Genomic DNA, 25,598 nt, shown 5'->3' on the forward strand with positions numbered 1-25,598 from the left:
ATGGTGTAACTCTTGGGGTGTCCTGTGCAGGGCCAGGAGTTGGACTTGATGATCCTGATACTCTTCCAACTCAGAGTATTTTTCTATGCTTCTATCGAGGCCTTATCTCTCACCTCTTACAAATTTATATTTTGAATTAGTAAATTCTAAATCATGACTTTACACAGAAAGTATTAAAGGATGTGCAGGAACGCTGAACAGAATCTGGGAAAGGGAGCTAATGAAGTAAACATTGTCACTCTGTGCTGGTTTGACTGGAAAACGGGAATTCTGGGATGCTGTAGTCAAACCAATGGGTGCTCAGATGTTAATATTGGCACCTCGTGTAGCCACTGAGGTTCGGACACGCCTCTGAGAACACACAGGGTTTAAAAACCAGAGCTGCGACGCTGAGAGGCTCTCCTGGGACTTCGGGTCGAAGAGGTCGGATCTCCCTTCCCCGTCCAGCTGCTGCTGCTGGGCAGGGGAGGGGCAGCCATGTGGTAGGCCTGGGCCTGGACAGAGATGGGAGGTGAGGAGGCCCTTGAGGATGGAAGGGTGGAGGAGCCCCAAGAGACATTGGGCAGCCACACCTCCCTCTCCCCAGGAGAGAAAGAGGGAGTGCAGGCGACAGAACGTGATAGCGGTCGGCCCAGGAGGAGAAGGGGGGAGTGCAGCGAGAAAGTGCCTGGCAGGGCAGCGTGGGAGTGCCGGAGCTCTGGGACAGGCAGAGACTGAAACTTTTAACCCTTTTCTTGCATGATGGAAACCTTGCAAATGCTGATCCTCCTGGAGCTGAATGAGAAGAGAGATAAGAGATGAGATAAGAAGGGATGGGCCACAAGGGAAGTGAAGAAGACTCTTGCATAGGGAGAGAGATGACGGAGTGGCCTTTTGGCTGGACTTTCCTTGTGTGGCCATAAATGGAACCATTTTTTTTTTCCTGTGACACAGAGACTGCATTTAAAGGAAAGCAGTGCCTCAGAACCAGGAAGGTTCAGTTGTGGGTACCCTTCGGCCCCAGGGGGTGCACAACATTTGGTGGGGACAGATGTCCTGAAGGAGAGACTGTGCCTTTTTTGGAGTGAGACAAGGCATCCTTGAAAGACAACCCTTACAGCAGCTCTGGTCCATGCACAGTGGTGAGAGCACTGGGCATGGAAGGAAGATGTCACCATGGCAAAGGATTTTCCAGGCGGTGCTGAGTGACACGGAAGCACACGAGGTTTCAGCGTGTTTCCAGGGAAGCCTATGGTGCAAGAAGGACTCCTCTCCTCTTCATGAACTGATGATTGAGTATTCTAAAGGGTGGTGCTGGACTGAGAGTTGGTGATTTAAAAGAATGCATTGCATTGAGAAATTTGGTGGGGGGGAGGAGGAAAATGCTTTTGTAAGGTTTTCATTTTCCTTGTGGTTTTTTTCTTGTAGTTTAGTTAATAAAGTTTTCTTTATTTCTAAGCAGGAGCCTGCTTTGCTTATTCCTGGTCACATCTCACAGCAGACACCAGGGAGAGGTTATTTTAATGGGGGCGCTGGCTCTGTGCCAGGCCCAAACCATGACACACTCATACAACAAAAATAATTGTGAATATATAATTCTGCAATGAGTGAAAGAAATATTTATTTTGTGCAATATTGGGAAGGGATACCAGCATTACTCTATGGCAGGAGTTCCACATAGGTATGGCTTGAAAAATAAATGCAGCCTATTCAATAAGAGACAGAAAAAACATACATCAGGAATTAAAAAATGAGATTCAGAAATTCAAGAAATTTTTAATAATAGTAAAAGTATCACTTTATAATCCCTGAGAAAGTAGGTGATTTCAAGTTAATGGAGTATTTTTAATTTAATAAGCCTAAGGCAAAGTTTTTCTTTATGCAGGGAAAGTTGAAGGAAGTCTTTGAATTTGGCATTCAGGGGGAATTCAGAAGCAGTATCTATCAGAACAAAGAAGAAACCAGCTAAAAAACTGATTACTTTTAGTAAAAATATTCATTAGGAGCTGATACAGAGTGCCATTTGATGATATAATCACAGCTAATTATAAGCTTCAGAGGATGATCCTAAAACTGTTATGTTAGACTTTTTCATTTTCTGGTTTTAGTGGTTTTTAGCATTTGAGGTATACATTACATTGAAATTCATCATGGTGCATCCAATTAGAAATTATTTGCATGAAAAAATAATTTTCATTTATATTTTTTGTCTGACTTAATGTGAATTTAACTCATTAAGATAAAAAATTGGCATTACATTCTAGTCTTTAGAAATGGATTCACTTATATTATTAACAAGTATGTTAAAGCAGGTCATAATGAATAAAAATCTAACAAAGAATGTATTTAGGTTAATAGTAACATCACTCCACTCAGCACCTTATTAAGATGTGACCTCATTAGCGAAGTTGACAATTTATTTGAAACCATTATCCTTATAAACTGCAAAGCAGAAGAGAATCTTCATAAGAAAATCAGAAATGGATATTAGCTGTTCTTTGCAATCATGTTGTAGATCTCCACAGACAAGTAGTTAATTATGGACAATCAGATGACAAACATATGCTTTTTAGTACATGGTTTTTCATATATTTAGTATTTTATATAAATAAGGTGTTATATTCACAGTGAAAAATATTAATAAATAGTCAATATATAAATACATCTATTTATAAATAATTACACAATATTTATGCAAATAGTAATATGACTATATTTGTATGTGCATGCAAATACAAATTTATTCTTATTTTGTTTATATGAATATGTGAAATTTATTTATGTAAATATAAATATATTTAATATTATTAGCCTCAGAGTACTCTTATAAGTCTAACTATTTCTTTTCCAAAATGGGTCGATGCACATGGAAGCTATACAAATTCACATCGAAAAATTGTAAGAAAATGGACTGATGAAGGCATATAGGCCAAGTCCTAGAAAATAACTCACATCATGGAAGAATTCTTCTTTTCTTACTAACTCAGAACATAGATAGGATGCCCTCCCAGGGAGAACTCTGAGCAGAAAATAGTTCAATGATAATAAAAAAATAGCAAATCCTCTTGGGATGAATTGTTATATGTTGTTATGTCTATATGTGTGAATCAGAAATTCTGTCCTCAGATCTATTTTTCTGTATCTGGTTCCAATTAATCTGCTTCCTTGGATGAATGGTGACTGTGATGTCTGTTATTGCTTTGCTTTCCTTATAATCATTCATATTTTGATTGCTGTAGGAGTAAGTTTAAAAAAAATTAGCTTGGCCTACTTTTGGTCTCTAAACATTTAAAAATATTTTCAATGGCAGGATATAAAACATTAATAGGTACAACCTAACAGCTAAGTGCTCCTCCTATAGTCAATAATCTATCTCGAACATCTCCTAGGAATGCCAAAAAAATTACCCACTTTTCTTCAATGTTCCTTGGAATTGTTGCCTTATTCTGTCTGAAAGATTAAATGCCTCTAGTTATTTAAGCATTGTTGCCCTCAGCACGGAGGGCAGATTCAATAAACAATTACCTTGCACTGTAGCAGCTCTGACAAAGAACCCTTCCAGTCATCAAAAGAAAGTTAACACAAAGAGGCACCTGCCATTATAAACAGAGAGACAGGGGAAGATGTGTCCTTTTCTTCCCCATTCATCCAGAGCTCTGAGTAAATAATTTCCACAACTGAAATGTTCTGTGCCCATTTTCTTCTATTTTACTCCCCATCAACTGCCAGCAATCAAACAAAACTCAGCATTTCCTAGGGCTTGGGGAACACATGCTGAAGGCATGTGAACCCTCTTCCCACTCTGTTTTTACTGACACACACTCTGCTTTAACAGCTGCGTACCACTCCACAGGGAAATTTTTATACTAGTGAGAGACTGAAGAAATCACAGTCTCATAGACTTTCAAGATGTTTTTCACTTTTTTGTTGATGACCTAATATCTGCTGCCTTCCCCCTCTCCATTCTGCTCTGTGGCAGACTGGACAGGGCTTGGGAGAGTTCTGAGAGGCTGAAAAACTTGTGTATCAGGACTGTTTGTCTCCCCTTTCCCTAGATTCTGCTTTCTTTCACTATCCATGATATGACTGCATGGCAAAATTGTTAGGGCTTGGAGTACGGTTTTTCTGTTAGCTCGCAGCCACCACAAAGTCTCTGTTCCAGCATATCTTGGGTTCTGAGTGATTCCAAAGTCTAAAGCTTAGGGGTCACCTGCAAGGTATTTACATCCAGTAATCACACTAGAAATGTATGCAAGACCTGATGGTTTTGATATGGGGAAGTGGAAAAAAATTCTGCATCTGATATTTTGAAGAGGAGATTATGGATTATAAAAAATTCATATAATCCATCTGAATGAAAGAATATCTATGTTTAAAATATTTAAGTCAATTGAATATTGCAGAAAAAAAGGACTACTGATCACTAAGAAAGCATCCAGTTTGACAAAAAAGCCCTGATAAGGAATGGAGGAAAATATTCACAAGGAATTGGAAGAGAATCCTGGTATGGGACTTGTTGCCACATATCCTATTTCAAGCAGGGTAAATAAGAAGGACTGTGTTAGAGCACAACAAGACAAATAGTTATTAAGAATTCAATATCACACACAAACTATGTACTGGTCACACATTTCATATACAATGAAGGGAGTTACGTTAGTAAATGTAATGGCACCTGTAAAAGGGAGAGATGTCACAAGCTTGATACAGTTAATGAGAGAAAATGTTTGCATGCAAATTACCTAATCTGAATGAAATTGTGTTTCAATGCTATTCTGACAGTACTGCTGTTCCTATTGTTCTATCCTTCCTTTTTTGAATTTTCTTAGAAATAAGAAAAGAATTGATAATTGGAAGGGTAAAGTGCATCTTGTACTCTGCCATCAAATCAGCTTATAAATGCTTGTTTCTAAGTGAAAACTTCTACTAAATTCCATCAAAGACATATTTATCTTATTAGCAATTTTAATGCAGTTTAAAATATTTAAATGCATATTTGATTTGAAGTACTGACATGTCAAAAGGATAGGGAGTTGACAGACTTCACATTCAGATGGACCAGACACCAGTAACTATAATTTTTTTCCTTATTAAGAGAATCTCTTTGCATTTACTTAGCTTTTTGCATTCCATTATAAAGAAATAAAGAAGCTAAAGTTGTGCCTGTCTTCATCTGCATTTGATTTCTAAACATTGAGTTTCATATTTCTGCAAATGGTACTTCACCTCTTCAGAAGAGGTGAAGAGTATTTCCTGTATTTGCTTTCTGTGCAGTTGTTTCTTAAATCTAATATAAGAACACAGGAAAAACATTTTCTTTATTCCATCAGATATGAGATGTCATTCTCCCACATTTAAAGGAATTAGTGCCAGGTGTTGTACAGGCTCTAAACACGAGAGAAAACAAGGGCTATCCACTAAGTCTCTTCTTCGTGTGGTGCCATAGGGTATGGCAAGGATTTCTCTTTGCAGAAGATAATGACAGTACTGTAAAATGCAAGTAGTAAGGCCAAGAACATATTCAACTGACATTCTAGTACCTCCACATTTTCCCCCAAAGCTCAGTTTGGAAATCCCGTGAATTAGCTTAATAAAAAGGTGGAAAAAAGGAAATAACCTTGCTGGAATTGTTGTAGGGAATGAAAAGCATTTTAAGAGACCAACAAGTTATAAGGAGGAAAGGAAATTAGGAAGCCTATAATTTAGAAATTGTGAGATAGATTTCATTTAAACTTTGAGGAAAAAAAAAACAAAACAAAACAAGAACAAAAAAAACAACAACAACAAAAAAAAACACCCCAACATAAAACTGCATTAATTGCAGTTCTTAAAGGACTGTGTCCAAAAGGAAAAAAGTGAACAACATTCTGATGATTTAACTCTTCTAACATCTTAAAATGATAATAGGCAAAGTTAAATATGTGAATTAAATGATTTTACAAAATAGGAAATATTAATAGAAAACTCACCACCTTCACTTGCTACTACCCAGCTATGAGTAGGAGTTCTATTACATAGGACAACTTGTAAGTACAAGGCAGAGTCATCTCAACTCTAAATATCCAAAATGTCAAACCAGAAATCTAAACTCTAATCAATGGTTAAAGATGCTACTTCACCATCTTGCCCAGGAAATTGAAAAGATTATCTCCTTGCCTTCCTGTTCACATAGGTGTGATGAAGGATTTCTGATGCTTTCTGCATGAGAAGGCATGTTTTAGCATTTTTTGGCCTGTAGTAAGAGTAAATGAATGTGCTTTTGATTTCCAAAGCTAATTATCATTGGCTTACACAAAACATCAACAAAATGACGTTCATATTCTTGTGTCATCTAATTATTAAGACATGAGAAAAAATACTCATATTAATTCTACTATATTATTTATAAGATCAGGGCCAAACACCTTCTGTAGTAGCATATAGGTGGAACAAAGCAAATGTTTACATCTTTATCTTTTTACCCTGTTGAAGCAGTATGTAAATGCAATATGTAGGAAACACGTCATAGAAAGAAAAAGTTAGAGCTGACTTGTGGAACACTTCAAGGAAGTTGCCTATTCTGTTTTTTAATAGTATGTACAATTAGTTGTATATTTTCATTTCAGCTTTTAAGTTCACTTTTCTGCTTTTGCACAGATTCGAATTCTATTGGTAGATACAGAAAAAGACAGATGTGGGAGTTATTTCAGGATTTATGGAGTAGGGCTTAAGCAGAAATCCTCTCCAGGAAGGTGGTAGAAATCTACTTTGAGATTCATCAAGTTGCATAGTGCTGAAAGTCATCAGACAACTGGAAAAAAAATTGGTCTTAATGGGACATTATAAGGCAAAATAAGTATGAAAAGTTATTTTACAATAATGTTTAGATTTTGTTATTTCACTCCTCAGGTGTTTACAAGTACTTTTCTTCTGATGTCCCACTAGAAAAAAATAAGGAAGAAAACCAAAGCGAATATAAACCCAAACCAAAAATCCACTCACCCAACAACAACAACAAAATCACAGTAAATACTCAGCATGAGTTAGGAGGATTATATCACATTCTTTCTCTCATAAGAACTTGTGAGAGAAAAATTTATGATAAGCTGGCATGTTCCAATGATCTTTGTTACCTTATGATTTCTTTCTACTACAACTTTTGGTCGTACTAAATTAATTTAACAGAGAATAAAGAAGAAATTTTATGAAGATCACTAGATTTTAATTTTTGTGGAAGAAAAATAAGAAGCTATTTTAGGTTTATTGTAGTACCTGAAAATGAAAAACATACATGGAGAATCCATGCTGTTCACAGAAATCTATTGCAACACAGAAAATTACATTTATACAATTAAGATGGCTACCAGGTATGCTTCAATGCAGGAGCTGCTGATCACTGGGGTAGTGTCTAACAGCGTGCCTGTGGAAGAGATGCTTTATATCAGGCCACTTACTCATTCCTCTCCATGTTGCTGAACCAGTGCCTTTTTTCTCTACATAAACTCACTTCTGACTCTTCCTTAAGAAACTCCAGATCTATCTGTCCTTTCAGCACAGATTTCCCTTGAGGTCACTTATGGGCTTCCACCACAGTGCCCTGGAACATCCTTCCCTTTGAATCAGATTAAAGGAAACCTAAACCAACTGAATAACTTCACATTTAGCAATGAAAATGCATAAACCAAGAAAGAATTTCAAAATTTTTGTGATATTGGGATTTTTGCCCTGTAGCATATAATTTGGCCTGGAAATGTGAAAAGTCCAAAGTAATAAAGTGTTATAGAATTGCCAACATAGGAGCTCTTTCTAGGCATTACCTAAGATTTAAGGTGTAGACTAAGTCTAGGAACAGTTGTGCTGACAGTATGCTGTAACTCTTGGTCCAAAATTTTTGATAGCATGCAGTCAGATACCCTTCCAGTTAAGAGACTATCATTTATTTTAATGATAGAGTTTCCAACAGCATCTATTCTTCATCACAATGGACTCAAATGACTTATCTTCTGGAGATAGAACAAAGGTCACAAAATCTCGTTTTTTCCATACATAACAGAATTCTATTTCCCCTTATTGAAATTAATATACTTAAACCCTTTATATATATATTGTTTAGAAAGTTACTGGTATTATAACAAATAGATGTTAATAGTTACAGTTGACACCATAAAAATTTTCTGTATTACAATATATAGTATACTACTAATTTTCTAAATTCCATACTATTTTATTATTACTAAAATAAATTATTATAAAATACAATGCCTGCTTCCAAACTATTTCTATTGCCAATATAACTACAAGGATTTTCTTATAAAAACAATGTTCTTCATTTATTTTTAGAGATAAAAGAGGTAATATCTTAATATTATTTTATTCTACAAACAAGTACACACAATAAGATTTACATAAAGTAAAGTAATTGAGCACATTCTTCAACTACTCACTGAATCTGGGGAGAACAGATGCTGCTTACTCCCAGAGGTGTGCAGAAAAAAGGGGAAGAATACATTATACACTCAAGTATGACCCTCTTATTATTACAATTTATTATGTCAGACTGAAATTGCTTCTTTTCATTTTTATGAGAAAAAACCGTGCACAAACAGTAAAAATTATGAGGAATTAGCATTTCACTCTGATTTAATGTTTACATGACTTTGGATGTGGTGTTTTTGCGAGGGTTTTAGGTGTTGAGTGTTTTGTTTGGTTGTTTTTTTCAGTTATTCAAACTATTTCTTATGCCAATAAAAGCAGCTACAGTAAATAATCTTTCTCACTAATTGGTTGAGAGGGTTTCATGTGAATTTAAGCCCCACAGGTAAATGGATTAATGAGACTTAACTGCATTTATCTTTAGATGTCTACCCAGTGAGCCTTTTTAAAAGGTTGTACTTTTTTTCAGGCTTTCACATGTATGTAACAATATAATTTTAGAGTCTATGGATATCTTCAGACTGCGTATTTCTTATTCCAGGCACGCATGGCACTCGATCAACTGCCTACTTTCAAAAAAATAACAAAACTGCAGTGGAAAAGGTTTCAATCTTGCCTTGTCACAGAAAAGACAGGTATTAGAGGACAATGTTGTCATTCTGATGAAATTTCTTCATAAATGAAAGTCCACAGTACATAAATCTTTGTAGTATGGAAAATCAGATATCATTACTCTATTAATTCACATAGACATTAAATTTTTTTTTACACATAGTTCCTGTAATTACATTAGTATAGAAGATGACCAAATCCTCACTATTAGCACTACAAGAATGGGTTGCTATGGTATAAATTAGCCACAGTTTCACAATAAACGTTCAACATTATGCCAAATGAATTTGATTATCCAAACAGTGGAGCAAGTAGATGCAAACAAGCTCAACATAAGACTAAGTGGTGTGAAATCAATGATCCGGGTAATGGATATGTATTTTACATGTGCCCAGTTATTTACAGCCCATGGTAAGCAAGTCCATATGCATATTCCTGGCATCTCGTTATTTAAATTTCTAACTTATTTATTTTAAAGTCACCTCCCCCATTCAGAAATGTGTTCCCAGAAAATTCTTATTGAACTGCTCAAAACATCAAGGGTAGTTCTCAAAGAACAGCTTAAAACAAGGTAATAATTTTACCTGTGGTTTGAAATCCCAGGGTCAGAAATCAGACAACGACAAAATAATGTATTATAATGAAACATCTCTCCCCTGGGAAAGTGTAACACATTCTTGCTTTCAATGTTCTACTCATAATTCAAAAGCTTTAAGTCACAAGATATCATTGTCGTCTTGCTCCAGAAAAGAAAATTAGCAGCAGTTAAAACATACAATGTTAGACCTTGATTCCATTCACACATCTGAAGAATTCTTCTGCCTAGTTATAACCTATAATGTTTGAGCTTTATGTTCCAATATATGTCTGAAAATCTCACTTAATGCTCTCCATAAAAATAATACAAATAACTCTAGCAGAAGAACTCTACTCCTTTGTGAACTTAAGTGCAGTTGGCAACTATCAAAAAGCGTTTAAAATTGGGAAAAAACACAACTTAGAAATATCTTTATCAGTATATTAACCCACAACCTTGGCAGTTCTATAGATATTCAGCTGATGGATCACTAAGCCTCTCTTCCAGTTTAGTTCTAATTACACTCTCTTCTGGCAATCGATTTCAAGAGATTACATTATAACAATAACATTAAAAATAGCTCACTTGTGCCACATGTCTCTTATGATATGTGCAGCATATGCTATTCAGAAGGTAGAGCAATACATGCCAGTATGAAGCCATGACTTTGGTAGTGAATTTACTGAAACTTTCCATACACTTCAAACTAAAAAGCATCTCCAGACTATATTAAACAATGCCCCCAAAAAACCACAAAAAACCAATCAAAAACCCCAAACAAACAAACAAGAACCTAAATCAAACAAACAAACACTAGCAGAAAAATAAATTTTAAAGAAATTCTGATTTTTCTGATATTTTAAGTCATCAAAACTCCTTTTTTTACTGCACCCTTCCAGAATAGAAATGCTAACCTTGAAGTAAGGAATAAACTCCAAAATGGGAAACTAAAAACCAACCTGTAGCAGAGGAGAATTAAAAAAAAAAAAAGCCTAATGCATTTGATTGTAGAAGGAAAGAAAGGTGGAGAGAACCACAATGCTAAAAGTTTACATGGCAGTTATTCCACAGTCTGAGTTATTTTTCTGCATAAACAAGATTTATGTAATTAAATTCTCCGCGTGAAAAAGAGATGTAACTTCCCCATGGATTACTGAACTCCAGACTGAATATTCATGAAATATAAGGGTCTTTTTCTGAAGAGTAGTTCTACTTTTTACCACAGAATGACACAAATATTACACTGAGAAATGTAGTCAAATGAGGTATTGGTAATATACATTTCTCCACAGTATGTAATGTACCTATTTCTTCTACACCTTTTCTCAAAATCTTGTTCCGTAAGTGTAGTCCTGATGTGCCATATTTCTTTGTGGCAAATTCAGACTACTGGTATAATATATTTAAGGGCAAGAGAAAAGCTGATGTTGTAAAGACAGAAACTGAGGAAGAGGAAAACACATTTCAATTCGCTCACCCTCTGGTTCAGCATGGCAATCAGAATTTGACCCCCAGCACAAGGCAGATCAGTAATACGGTTGAAAACCTTAATACTTTGTTGACTAAATATTACTCCCCTTAATGTTTGTAATTCTCATCATCATGTTACAACTTTGAGATTTCAGTATTTGATCAGTAATAGAATTATTTTCTACTCCTGGAATTACTACATCTCTGCCAAAATAAATTAAGCCTAATCAGCTTTGGACTGCAACCTGAAACAATAAAATCTGGAGTATAAAACACCATAAATATAGACATGTAATAGTAGTGTGCAGTATTCAACATGATTTTTTTTTAAAGGGTGTTTTTCTAACTACTGTTCCTTTGTATTTATCTTGATATCTAGTAGTCACTGTTAAGTCAGAAGTGAAACAACTTGCTTTGGACTGTTCAAGTTTTGCCCTTTGGGGAAGCTATTAGTATATGACATCAGATTACATGAAGGATGGCAGTCAGAGAAGAACTTAGGAATCTAAAACATATGTAGTTACCTAAAACCTGCAGATGAAGAGGTTTAGTAGGATCAAGCAAACCTAATTTGTTCATTAATTTATTTCCTTAAATTCAGAGAAGTGCCAAAAACAGGAAAGAAGAAAATGTGTCACTTAGAGGAGACCAGTCCTGTACAAAAGCCAAAGTCAAAATGCCATAACTATGGTTTTATTTTGAGATGCCTCGTTCATGAAAATGCTGTGGAGACTGTTGCAGACATCTTTTATGAAAAATCCTTTCCTTAGGATTTTTCCTCCTGAGAATCTGAGAGGCCTCAGGAACGGAATGTAAACATTGATTATCTGCTGCTGTGGAATGCAAGAGGTGGGTCTTTGGCCTATGTTGGATGTTTGTGATTAATGGCTATTAACATCCCAGCTAGCTCGGACAGAGAGCCCAAGCCACAAACCTTTGTTATCATTCTTTCCTATTCTATTCTTAGCTAGCCTTCTGATGAAACCTTTTCTGCTATTCTTTTAGTACAGTTTTAATGTAATATATATTATAAAATAATAAATCAAGCCTTCTGAAACATGGAGTCAGATCCTCGTCTCTTCCCTCATCCAAGAACCCCTGTGAACACTGTCACAGGAGACATGGGATGTATTGTCTGCTTTTGCACGTTTATTGTATGATATTTTTCTTTACTAGGATTTATTATTGTAGAGGGAAAGATGATTTATTTGCCTTTTCCTGGCACTTGATCAGTGGCCTTCCTGGGCCACAGAGGCAGAGTGCAGGCAGATATGACTGAGTGGCGTGGTGGTGACCTGGGAAACTATACCACTGAGGGGCTGAGGGGCTCCTGAGAAGCTTAAGGAGAGATCTACGTGTCCTGCAAGTTTGAAAACTATTTGCAGGCACCTGGAAAGAATCATGCCAAACTTTTCACAATTTACACAACCATCAAAAAGATTCTGGTTCAAGGAAGAAATCTGGGTTAAAGGATGCTCATTTCAAAAGCACAGTATGTGGATGACAATAGAGTACAGAAGGCCGGCTTTCAACTCAATGTCTCCTCTCCTTTAACAAAAAATATCTTGACATAACTTGTAGCCTGACAGAACCTAATTTCAAAGGTACACCACACTTCTGGGGTGTGTAGGGTGCTCACTGCACATGAACCTCCCCCTCTGCTTTCTGCCTCTCTCATGTCCCTTCTAAAGGTTACATATTTATTGTAAAATTGGTCTACTGCGGAAAGAGTGCGGGGGAAGCAGTAGGCCTACATTTAAGCCCTCCTCTATCAAACCATTTTCACATCCAAATCTATGTTTTGTTTTTACAAAGAAAAGTCTGAAAAGTATGCAAAACACATAGCTTGATTTTTCATGCAATAGCTGTGCCACTGGTAATTTCCAGGAAACTGAGAAAATGATGCAACTAATTTCAAAAGCTCACCCCAGAGCTATACAAAAATACTGACACAGACATGTCCATTATGCAGCAGAGAACAAAGTATATTAGAGACTGAACTTGGAGAGAAATTCCTGAATTCCAGTACCTGCTTATGCATTTTATTAATTAATTACTTGATATAAAGTAAGCAAAAAACTTTTATATTGCACATGTAACACCATAATGAGACAATGCTCCCATACTTCTTCCCTAATTTCTAGAGGTCACTGAAAATAAAAAATTGTATGTCTTGGATACTTGGTAAATTTTCATACTAATCCATTATTCAAAGGTTTCACGTGACTTAACAGAACATGTATACCTTTTCTTCCAAGAAAGCTTGCTTTTGAGCATGAGCTTTACAGCTGCCTCTCAACACTAGTTGAAATTGCAGTCTTCAAGTCAGGAATACTGTACTCTCCTCAGGAGTCATACTTACTTACACGTCAACAAATTTTGATGGGGGAAGTCTCAATAAGAACTATACCATGATATCTTCTAACAGCTCAGAGAGGAAAATGATTCCTGCTTGCAGAAACACCCATAAACATTTCTTTTATGAGCTTAGGAAGATTTGGATACATCAACAGAACTTCTGCTGCATCACTCCTCCCCTGCTTCCTAAAATTTCTGTATGAAAGAAGTTCCTCAGAATTCTTTGTTAGAAATATTTCCTGCTATAATTGTACCAGTGTAATTTGTGTTATTAGTGAAATATCTGACAGTGTTTTCAATAATCAACTGGTAAGCTGTGTTATATATAATTGTGAAAGAGTTCAAACAGAGCAGACACAAAAGATAATATACTTCTTTAGAAAACATGAGGATGAACCAACCTCAGAGAATCAAACTCTAAGGCAAATTTAATACAATCTATAATTATTTTAGAAAATAGTTTTATTTATTGAGGCTTCACCTACAAAATGTGGTTTATATATTACTTATATCCAGAAGTATAATAAAATACCATCTCTATCCTGAGAGGTTCCAAACTCTGCTATTTAGGATAATAAAAGACCACACATTAAACAAACTACTATTTTGATGATCAGGAAAGTGTATTTTGCAGTGTAATTAATAATCTGTAAAAAGGATTTAGTTTTAAACCCTGTGATTAGAACCTCTTTAGAAATACCTTTTTCCTCCACAGTTCCCTATATTCTGTTAATTGTATCTATCTGAATCGCTCTCTGCAATTTTCCTGCTTATCAGAAAAGATGCGTAATGCATTGTGATTAGCCCATTGGATGGATATTTATGATTTACATTTTATGAAAAAGATTCACGCTGTTCTAAACAGTTCTTCCTTTATTATATTTTCAGAGTATTCTAATAACAACAGACACTGTGTATTTATTCTTGTCAGTGAATAAATGCATCACATTGCTACATGAAATGTGATAGAGCGGGTAGCCTTAAGCAGAGGTGTTTAAACCAGCCAAAACTGGATCAAAAATACACAAGCAAAGGCCTAACAAAAATCTGCAAGATGGATAGGTTCATACAGGTTGCTGAAGATCACCCAGAGTGCAAAGACACTTTCTATTCAGTCTTGTATGTGGAACTTTACCATTAAATGTACATAAGAAGCTTTCTTTCACTTTCTGAAAAATATAATATTCCCTTGCTTCTTTCAATCAACAGAGATAAACCAAGTGTTTTTTACCCATATTACTTATCTATTTTTTTAACTACATAAGTATTAAATGCATTAATTTTCTTTTCACCCCAAATTTCCAAAATGTTTTGTTCTTCCTATGCAGCTTTCTCTTCAGACTTAAAAAAAGGAGTGGCACAGCAGAGAAATTTCAGGAAAACTCACCTGTCAAGAATATATACTACATTTGCACTGAGCAAAAAATAAGATGTGCTGCATGGCATTTCCAAAAAATTATTTAATTATTATATATTCATTGTGTATTTCATCATATATCAACTATATTCGAGTATATGACACCAACATTTTATGGCAGAACTGATAGCCACTTGTGAATTGCACTGATTTCACTCTTTTCCTTCAGATATTTAATTTTTACTGTAAGTTTATGGAATGTTGTGAAGAAATAATGACTATTAGGGGGGGTGGGGTGAATTAGTTATCACATACTCCAGAAGTGAGATATGTTTGCCTTCAGCCACCATGCAGTATGCCAGAGTACAATGAGCATGACACCTGTGAAAATGTTTCATACTACATAACAATCCAAGGAATGTCTACAAAACCAACAAATTGAAAAATACTTCCAAGTTAGTCAGCATTGAAAACTGCAAATTAATAATTAAGGCTAGGAAATAAGAGGACAAGCAATTTAGTGGGTGAGGTGCAATGGTATACTCTGAATCAGCTGAAGAAGACCTGTTAGAATCCGTAAGGTGACTTCTGCTCCGAGAGTGCCACTGCCCAAAAATACAGTGTTTATACCGACCATGCATGCAAAGTTCACCCTGTTAGGAGCAATGCAGACCTTCTGCCAGGGTTGGCTACACATATTTGCTGTACAAGACACTTCCTGGGAAAAGAGGGGAGTTTGTATATGATTCTATGGAAAATTGGGACATGGATTAGAGAGTGCGCCCATTCTAAGGAGTTAATGAGTTCTCTAATATAAACCATGCCCCGGCTTAGCTTTTGGAATCACCCTGTCTGGTAAAAGCAGTAGTTCTTGTTTCTGATTTGAGTTGATATGAAGCTTTGAACACAACTATCAGCTTGAAAGGTAACCTAAAAAAAATGACTGGAAACAAAAAGAAAAAATAAGTAAGATCCTTGAAAAAGTATTCCTGACCCTCTGCAATATAAAATTTGAGCAGTTACAAAAGCTTCCATTGGTAGATTTCAATTTACCATCTGAGCACTGGATTAACTAATTCTGAATTGTTCCAATATTGCAAGGTCTGTATTTTTTTCTTTTTTTCTTCAATTTACTAGATTTTGATATACCTGTGCAACAGGGCAAAACCAAAATGCAAATGCTCACTGATACTCATAGCCCAAGCATCAGAATTAGGTAAGCACTAGAAATGCTTTGTGGTCAGGAATAAGCTGTTTTGTTTAGGTGGGATTTGTTTTGTTTTGCATTTAAGTTGAATACAAGAGTTTTCATTATCATTTTAAAAATTCAAAGAAAAAGTAAATGGAAAATCCTCCTCCCAAAGGAATATTCTGAAAACTCTTAAGAAACTGGGTTCATGCAGAGTCAGGAATATGGGGTCATCAAGAAAAGTTTAGATGTTAGAGATCTGCTTCTATGCTGTAGCAGCCACGAGTTTTATTGGCAATTTCCTTGGTTTTTTTATAACTTAAAGATGAAAAATAGAAACATTGATAGGAGTTGAACTGAATAAGGTCCATATTTTGTGGGTTTTTTCCCCCCAGACTTTTTTTCCTTTTTTTTTTTAATTGTTATCAGGCTATTACTCACATTCCCAAAACCCATTTTCCTTGTCAACCCTGAAGTTATCTTCCCAAAAGGAACCAGAGGGGAAAATGCCATTGTAAAGTATTTCATTTCCAAGTTGAGGAGCAAGTAAAATGCCAGCAGCCAAAGTGCAGATGACACTTTGCTGCAAACAATGAATTTGTTTTCCAATTTATTTCTCAAATTTTCCTCCAGAGATTCCCACCTGAATTTCCTTACTCCTCTCTAGCTCGGGAATAAATGTAATGTCAGGAAATCTATTTCACAAATCTTAATCCCAGCAGATATAAATATATATATATTTGAAGGTTCCTTTTCAATCACATTGCTAGGGCAAAAAAGTAAACATGCTGCTGGATTGCTGTGTGAATAGCTTGATGTCCTCTTACAATAAATCAAGAATTAAAGCTACAGAATTATTACAAGGTGATATTTATAAGTTTTGGTCCCTAAATTTCACTACCAGAACAGTACTCTTGGGCATAGGTGGTGTATGATTTTGACACAAGGTAAGTTGAACACTGAAAAAAAGGTGAACTGTTTGATTTTTTTTCCAACTGGTGATGAAACAATACTGGAAATACAGAATATTACTGTTCATCTACAATTTTTTGGGATCCTGTGAGCATCTGTGTTGCTTAGGGCACTTAAAATTGTGCATTGCAAAACCCTGGAATTAAGTGGTCCCCTTGGTTTTAAGTATTGATGCAGTAAAAGGTAATACTCAGTTCTCTCAATTTCAGTGACTTTAAGATAAAAAATATAGAGGAGTTTCAGAAAAAAAACAGTATGAAGAGTGGAAGACTCTGGAATAATCTTGCTATAAAAGTCATATAACTTTGGAGCATTATAAACATACTAAAGTTTGCTTATTATATAATACAGTGGGAATCCAGCTGGTGGAAATTTGATCAAAAGTGAGGCTCTGTGATTTAGAAATAATTTCCTGGCACACTGTGATAACAGAATAAGAGGCACCTGTCACACCTGACAACACATTTCTGTTTTTTTTTATCTGAAGCATCTCTATAAACACACACTTCTAAAACATTTATAGTTTTCTTAATACACCAGATACATGGTTTTGGTTTTCTGTTGCATCAAAAAATGTAGAAGAAGAGGACTTCCTGAAGAGAAATACACATCATCTAGACTAAATCCATTTAGCAAAATGATGATGGGCAGTGATTGGAGTATATGCTATTTATTCAAGCATAGCAATAACTCTCTGGAAGGAGAAAAATAGGAGTAAAAATTGGATATGCTGCGAAATATTTGATATATAAGGGCAAAATAAAAAAAAAAAGTTTACCACAGATTTTAAATCTCCTGATGTTGGAAAACACTACTTCTTCACTGCCTTTGTAATGAAAGGAAAACCACATGGGAAATCTTTGCAATGTAAATAATTTGGAAATCACTCTAAACATGCAATAGCATAGGTGACCTTTCAAAACATGAGTTTATTCACCAACATATGAAATAAGATCACCAATTAAGTGAAAATAAGCTACCTGAATAATATTTAAGTTGTATGTGTGGATTTATATACAAAAAGTGCCCACACACATATACTCCAGGTTGAGTTCTGTGTAGATTAATTTTGTCTATATAAAAAAGTCCACAGTACGATGCCAACATTTCAGGAATAAATAGTTATTTGTGGAGGGAGAGAATGTAAGAGAATAGCGCAGAAGACAATCTCATCACTGAGGAGCTGCAGCTGTACTAATCACCAAAGATTAAGAACAGGCCTGCCCTTAATAGGCCACAGCTGTGTCCAGTAAGAAGACAAGAGCTACAAAAGAGTGGGTTAAGTAGTTAAGAAGAGAGTTGGAGTTTGTTGGCTGTGCTATGAGGAAGGAGTCAGTGCTGTGAGGAGCTGCCCATGAGAAGGTATGGGATTTTTGCACTAAGATGACAAAATTGTGGCAGTCATGGAAAGGAGAAGCAAAGGGAGAGAAGTAGAAAGAGCGAGGGCAGAAATGAAGGCAGATAAAAAGGGGAAATATTTCATTGTCTTAGTGAGTCTTGAATTCTCTCTCGAAAAAACAAATCAGCAGCATCACTCCAATTTTCAAGGAATGAACTTTTTTCTAGAAACAGAGAAGCTCAGCCACACAATAGCAATAATGCATTTCCAGTGGTTGCGCACTTGGAAAAGAATTGTCAGAATGAGCAAAACAAAATAACTAATGGGGAAGGCAGTTTCAGGACAAAGAATGTACAAAGATAGCAAACAAAGATTAAAAAGTGAAACTAAGAAGGAAGCACTAAGACAAAACCCAATGACAATGATTCAGTATTTTTTCTGTAAACTTTCCTTGCTTGAGTTACTACACTGAAGCCACTGATTTCAGATCTATGTAAAAACTACATGATCTCATAAACAAAAAGGCATAAACCTGATGCTATAAATACAAATTCACTATTGCATAAATTCTATCAGATGGACTGAAACACTCAACTTAAGCCACAGAATATCTATAAATGAGGAGAAACTATTGTCTTCCTCCACAGGAAATATTTAAAAATATTTTCTTGAAACATATGAATGCAAAATTAAACAGTTTGATAGATGAAATAATCAGAACATTAAGATGATTTGTTCTTTAAGAATTAGAAGGTCTCACATTCCCTCTAGAGAGAATATAGTTAAAGTAATGGCTGAAGATCTGTTCTTGAATGACAAACTAATGTGTCCGTACAGGCAGACTTATCCATTGCCCTCTTCTGCTGATTCTATCATGATCATGCAGTAAGTAGCCAAAGAATAACCTTTGTTAATTTACTAGCTAGGGCAGCACCCACTCCTTCCTAAATTTAGCTGTTAATTACATCCTGTTACGAAGAGTGAGATTTTATATCACCACTTTTAGGTTGTTGCAACAATTAAGTCAGACCTTTGATCTCTTATATGAACCTGAAATCAGTGATAGAAACACTGAAGTACACTTTAAAACAGGGCAGAAAAATCAGATTAGCTCTGATGAAAACTGATAATCAGTTGTCATTTTGTTCCCTTCAAATAATAAGGCTCAATCATTTAATATATAAAAGCCATATAGTTTGGGATAATTTGGGGATAGCCACACATGGAAGAATTCAGAGCTGATTCAAGTGGCATTGGTCATGGGCTACAGCTCAAACAGAGGTTTAAAGAATTGTAAATGTAGCTAGGTTTGATTTAATTGAAAAGAAGCAGGATCAAGACAGTAAACTGTTATCAGCATCTCTGATAAAGTCATGGAGGAGCTTGACTTTGTCAGCTTAAATATTTAGCCTCTGCTCAACAAAAAAAAAAATGTGCCAAAAATATGTGCCATTCAAAATATGTGGTTCATTCTTACTTTCACTTTTTAATCTTTGCTGTCTTTGTACATTCTTTGCCCTGAAACTGCCTTCCCCATAAGTTATTTTGTTTTGCTCATTCTGACAATATGATCAAGACATTAAACTGTTATCAGCATCTCAGATAAAGTCATGGAGGAGCTTGACTCTGTCAGCTTAAATATTTAGCCTCTGCTCAACAAAAAAATATGTGCCAAGAGGATAGTGAACATTAGTTTATTGCCTGAAACAGCAGCAGTTTTAATTGACTGACAAATGAACAGAAAAAAAAGTAAATGAAAACACTGCAAGAATGGGCAGTTTTGTAATTGGAAATTGTAAAGGTCACTGAACATGGCTTATTGCTATCTGTTTGAATGGAATAATTGCTTTGTGGAAATCTTGATGTGGAGCCTGGATATGGGCAATATTGACTTTCATAAAATAAGGGTGCTTTTTATTAATACTCTGAGCATGAGTGGACGTAGCAAATATGGAGTCATGTTGCTTCTGTAAAAGTGTCAAAACCTTTATACACCAGTAATAATGTGCATTTTTGATTCAGTCTGAGATTATGTAAAATATTTCTGGGGGATATTGTTAATCTGGGTAACAAGAAATGAAAAAGAAAAAATAGATTAGGAATGAATCTATTAATTTAATAATTTAATTGAAAAATTACCTTTTTACAAATAAAATAGGTATTTATTGGTACTGCCTGACCAATTTATATGCAATCTAATATGGAGTCACTAACTAAATCAGGGAACAAGGGAAGTGCTATAGATGTTGTTTATCTGGACTTTTGTAAACTCTTTGACACAGTCCTCCATATCATCCTTCACTCTAAATTGAAGATGAATTCAAATGGTGGACTGTTATGTGAATCAGGAACTGGTGGGATAGTCACATCCAGAGAGTAGTGGTAAACAGCGGAGAGTCCCAGTGGGTGGCAGTAACAAGTGGTGTCCTTCCAGGGTCCATACTGGGAAATCAATCTTTATTCATGACATAGGCAAAGGTATTGAGAGCACCCTCACCAAATTTGCAGACTTGAGAGCACCAAACTGAGTTGGTGCTGTTGACACACCTGAAGAATGGGATGCCATCCAGAGGAACCCGGACAAAGACAAGAAGGGAGCCAATGGGAACTACATGCAGTCTAACAAGACCAAGCAGAAGGTCCTGTACCTGAGTTAGGGCAACCCTCATTACCAGGACAGGTTGGGGAATGAACTGATGGATAGCAGCCCTGCTGAGCAGGACTTGGGGGTGCAGGTGGATGAGAGGCTGGACATGGCCCAGCAATGGCACTCCCAGCCCAGAAAGCCAAAGGTGTCCTGGGCTGCATCCAAAGCAGCGTGGGCAGCAGGGAGGGAGGGGATTCTGCCCCTCTGCTCCTGTGGGACCCCACCTGCAGGGCTGCATCAGCTCTGGGCTCCCAGCACAGGAAGGACATGGAGCTGTCAGAGTGGATCCAGAGGAGGACACCAAGATGATTAGAGGGATGGAGCACCTCTCCTACCAGGAGAGGCTGAGAGAATTAGGATTATTCAATCTGGAAAAGAGAAGGCATTGATGTGACCTAACTAGAGCCTTCCAGAACCTGAAGGGACCCTATAGGAATATGGAGAGAAACAATTTACAAGAGCATAGCAGGGATAACGGGGAATGGTTTCAAACTGAAAGAGTAAGTTTAGATAAGATATTAGGAGAAATTCTTTACTGTGAGGCACTGGAATTGGTTGCCTAGAGTTGTGTATGTCTCATTTGTGGCAGTGCTCAAGTCCGTGTTGGATGAGGCTTTAAACAACCTGGAATATTGGAAAGTGTCCCTGGCCATGGCAGAGAGGTTGGAACTGGATCATCTTTAAGGACCCTTTCCAACCCAAACTACTCTATATGATTTATTATATAAAAATGAAAAAAAATAGGTGACTTGCATAAACTTGTAACCCAAAATCCCCCTTTCAGTGCTTCTGATATTAGCAATATACTATAAATATCCAAAACACCACTGTTTAGATCATTATTGCCCCAAACCTGACATCAATACATGAAATTCTTTTCATTGGGACGGCATTCAAGTTCTTCAATCTCCTTCTTAAGTAGAGATATGATTCTCCACTAAATTTTGGTATGAGTGTATATACAGATGTACAGGTAAGTGTAAAAAAAACTCTTCAGGAGTTAGGAAAACCCCCTTCTTTTTGGGGTTAATCTTCAGCTAAAGACATAGCTTTTTTTCAGATCTTTCTTTTTTTCCTGATATTTAGAACATTTGTTTCAGTCCATAGCCTAAGAGCAGATGATAGATTACATAGCAGATGGTAGATATTCTTTATGCTTACACATTTCTCAAGAAAGAAATCTATCCTTTTCCCCCAAACTACATATTTTTGATAATTAATGTGATGTAGTAGTTTAAATTTAACCTAGATTTTATTTGTTTGAAAACTTTCAATGAAGCTTCTTTCCACTGATTCAAATTTTATTATTCTGTTCTGACTCTGTCATCTTATATGACAGTGAAATCACCACATCCTATTAGAGTAGTTTGAAAAATGATTCAATATGCAATTTAAAATGCTGACTATTCATTGCAAATTGAGAAACCATGTCAGAGAAAACCACTGTTTGAATAAGAACAGTGTATGAAAACTAAATAACATCTTTTCAGTCACAATTTTGGTATTTTTTCCCTTTATCTTTTGTAACTTTAACAGAAGCTAAACTAAGCTTTCACAACAGAAAGTTGCTATGAATTATCTTTAGCTTCCCTTTTGAGGGATAATTATTTTATATCACTTGTGTGTCAAAGATGGAAGATTTCAAATCAATCCTGAAATTGGTTGTTCCTCCTAATGAAGTAACATTTGCAGGGTTCATTACCCTGTTACATATTTCTGCTAAACCATACTGAAGGCTTAAAAGAAGAGGCCAACACGTAATTTGTTTTTGTACTATATTAAATGCTTTCTGTCATTTTAATACATTGCAATGTTTTTCTTTTTCTCTGCTGTCCTACAGCTACTTTTGACTTCACAGGAGCAGAAGAGAAATAAGCTTTCTGGAAATAAGTAAAAAAATTGAGAATCATTTCACCAAACACTTCACAGAGTAGATATTTACATTGGCCCTGGTGCTCCAAATTCTTTTAGTGTTATTGGGAAAGATGGCACAAAAATCGCTTTTAACGGAGTGCCTATTTTTTCCACTTTAGATTTAAAGGGAGTTCAGATGTCCAGTACTCTGTTCAGCACACAGATAAACAATGCCATGGAGGTCAATGCCATGCCATCTCAAGTACACCACTTTGCCCTCCTCCAGAAGACCCCAGGTTCAGCATCCAATATTTCAGGCCGGTCCAGATAACTTAGGGTAACTCGTGTTTTTGTGCTGTCACAATTTCATAATTTGTGCTGTGATCCAATAAAGCAGCTCCACGTATGGGTACCTGGAATGGGATATGCAGTTCAAGATTATCAGCTCTCAATGTAGATTTACTGTGTGCATGTGAGCTCTTTTGTAGGCACCATTTGTTATAGTCAGAGGTGATCTATGGCATCATATGATTCCCACAGAGGAAGCTAGTGCCTTTTGAGGTACCCCGAGATATTCTAAGGTATCTGAGAGGTCTGCAAAGGGCTGCAAGATAGGATAAATTCTTCTTTTATGTTCCTCTGGATAGGAAGGTAAAGGCCAGCTCCTCAGAAACAGCTCAGGATATCTCAGGTATCCTCGGGTGCCCAACTGATTTGTACTTAGGAAAAGCAATGTATCTTTCCAGAGAATCTGCTCAGTCTGTTGTAGACACCTGGTGTCTTCTCACCTGAATAATTTCCTAAGCTTAATTGAATGAGGGTTTATAATTTTGTCTAAACACAACTCTATATTGACATTTGAAATTATCTAGTATTTCTTGTCCAAGGGTACACATAATATTATAATTCACAACCACCCTCTAAAAAACCTCAATGTAAAGATTTTATTTTTGTGAGATATTAAAACTTTTTTTCTGAATTGTGAAGGTGAAAGTCATTGTAAGAGTTCCTTACTAATTTTATGCTGTTAATTTAATCTATTTTATTATTTTTTCTCTAATACTAATTTTACTATTGAACAGTCATATGAAAATTTTATGTTTATTTTTAAGTCATACTCTTATTTATCTGGAAAATAATTGATGCATATACTTGTCAAGAGCCTACTTTTCCAACCCTGTAATATTCCCTTTCCTCTCTCCTTCAGTCTCTCAGAGGTCCTTTTAGTTTTCACATTTTGCCAGTGTTCTTCCCCACTGTGAAATATTGCAGAATTTGGACTGTTTTAATGAGCTACCTACCATATTAAACAGCTGTAACTGTTTAACACCTCACTATACTGTGGGGATATTACTTAAATTTAAGTATGTGAAAGTACAAGAGTGACCTCAAATAGCTATTTCTATTTTTATTTCTTAACTTCAAATTTTATGGGTCTTTGATATATTTTCAGCTGAGTACTGTTTCACTCAATTGAACATACTCCTTAGACACTGAGTTTACTCCCATCACCCTCCTTTTACACTTAATTAACTTGATTAAATATTTATACTGCTGTCACAGCCTATGTCCCTAGCAAGACTGAGGTCCTGTTCTGTTAACTGCTAGATACAGTACAAACACACAAGTCCATCATATTAGTTACTTGTGAAAAATATTGTTAGCTTTCCATGAAGAATTACTTGCTATAGGAAATATAATTTATTTTTTTATTAGAAAATAACCTTCCTTAATATAAAGTACTTTAATTTGAAGGAAACATTATATAGTTTTTTTACACTTAAGGATTAAGATGACTGTCTGATTATAGCAGCAGTAATATCTTGCCTAAATTATAATTATGAATATTATCATTGTGTTCAATCAACATGACCATCGGTACTTACTGCAAGGTATGCATAAATGAGAAATACAAATAGCTTTATAGCAAGTGGCAATTCATATGCATTGTTAGTGGCAAAATAGACCATGAAGCAGACGTTTGCATTCACAGGAAGGAAGAGTAAATATGGAGCTCATACATTAGTTTCTAAAGGAGCTCATACATTATGTATCTCATATCTCTCAGAAGCAAAGCAGCAAAAAAATAAGTTATCTAAGAACACACACAAGAGAAAATTCTAATCCTTATGCATATTCCACTACATATACTAAGCCCGTATTATTTATGACCAAGTTACTGAGATGGCAAACCAAATGAATAAGTTCATAGCAGGGACTGGTAGGGCAGGATAATAGTGTAAGCATGGCAAAATTCCCAGTTCTACCAAATTAACAGAAACAGCAATAATCTTGAAACAATCCAAATCTAAGGTTGCACAGTTTTTATTTAGACTTGCAAGAAAATGAGAGAGTACCTGACAGTTATTTAAGTAGTAATTACAGATCCTACAATATTTCAGAAAATAAATACGCTAGTGTGTTCAGAGAACTCAATTCTCAGTTTATATGAGATGCCAAAGAATTATGACTACTCTGACCATCACCTTGTAAGAATCACATGCTCATAAAACCACTTGGTATCACAAATTTTGGTCACAACTCTCAGATATTTGTACTCTGAGTTGCCTCAGATTCAGGAACGTATTGCCATTTGCAAATGTGTTTGTAAATTCTGCTTATACACCTAGGTGCACTCAATCCATAAGGTATACTCTTCCTATTTAAAAACAATACTAGTGCACATCCTAAGCCCATCTGAGACAGAATGGGTTTAGGAACTGTAATGGAATATGCTTAAGCCTTAAACATGACTAATATCTTGAGCAGAATTAACAGATTGGGATCCTATAAAGGTTAGGTGAGTGTGACCAATTAACAATCACCAATAGA

At 35.8% G+C, this 25,598-nt stretch overlaps 1 protein-coding gene and 1 long non-coding RNA gene across 2 annotated transcripts in view; one reads left to right on the plus strand and one right to left on the minus strand.

Annotated features, from left to right (window-relative positions):
* The window catches only part of MGAT4C (MGAT4 family member C), a 152,261-nt gene that overhangs the window by 76,023 nt on the left and 50,640 nt on the right, over positions 1–25,598 (minus strand).
* On the plus strand, positions 18,238–23,715 carry LOC135442332 (uncharacterized). Its single transcript, XR_010438660.1, has 3 exons — positions 18,238–18,288; positions 20,774–20,904; positions 22,946–23,715. It is a non-coding gene; the product is annotated as an uncharacterized LOC135442332 (long non-coding RNA).

Source organism: Zonotrichia leucophrys, chromosome 1A (genome assembly GCF_028769735.1).
Source record: "Zonotrichia leucophrys gambelii isolate GWCS_2022_RI chromosome 1A, RI_Zleu_2.0, whole genome shotgun sequence".
NCBI classification, from domain to species: Eukaryota; Metazoa; Chordata; class Aves; order Passeriformes; family Passerellidae; genus Zonotrichia; species Zonotrichia leucophrys.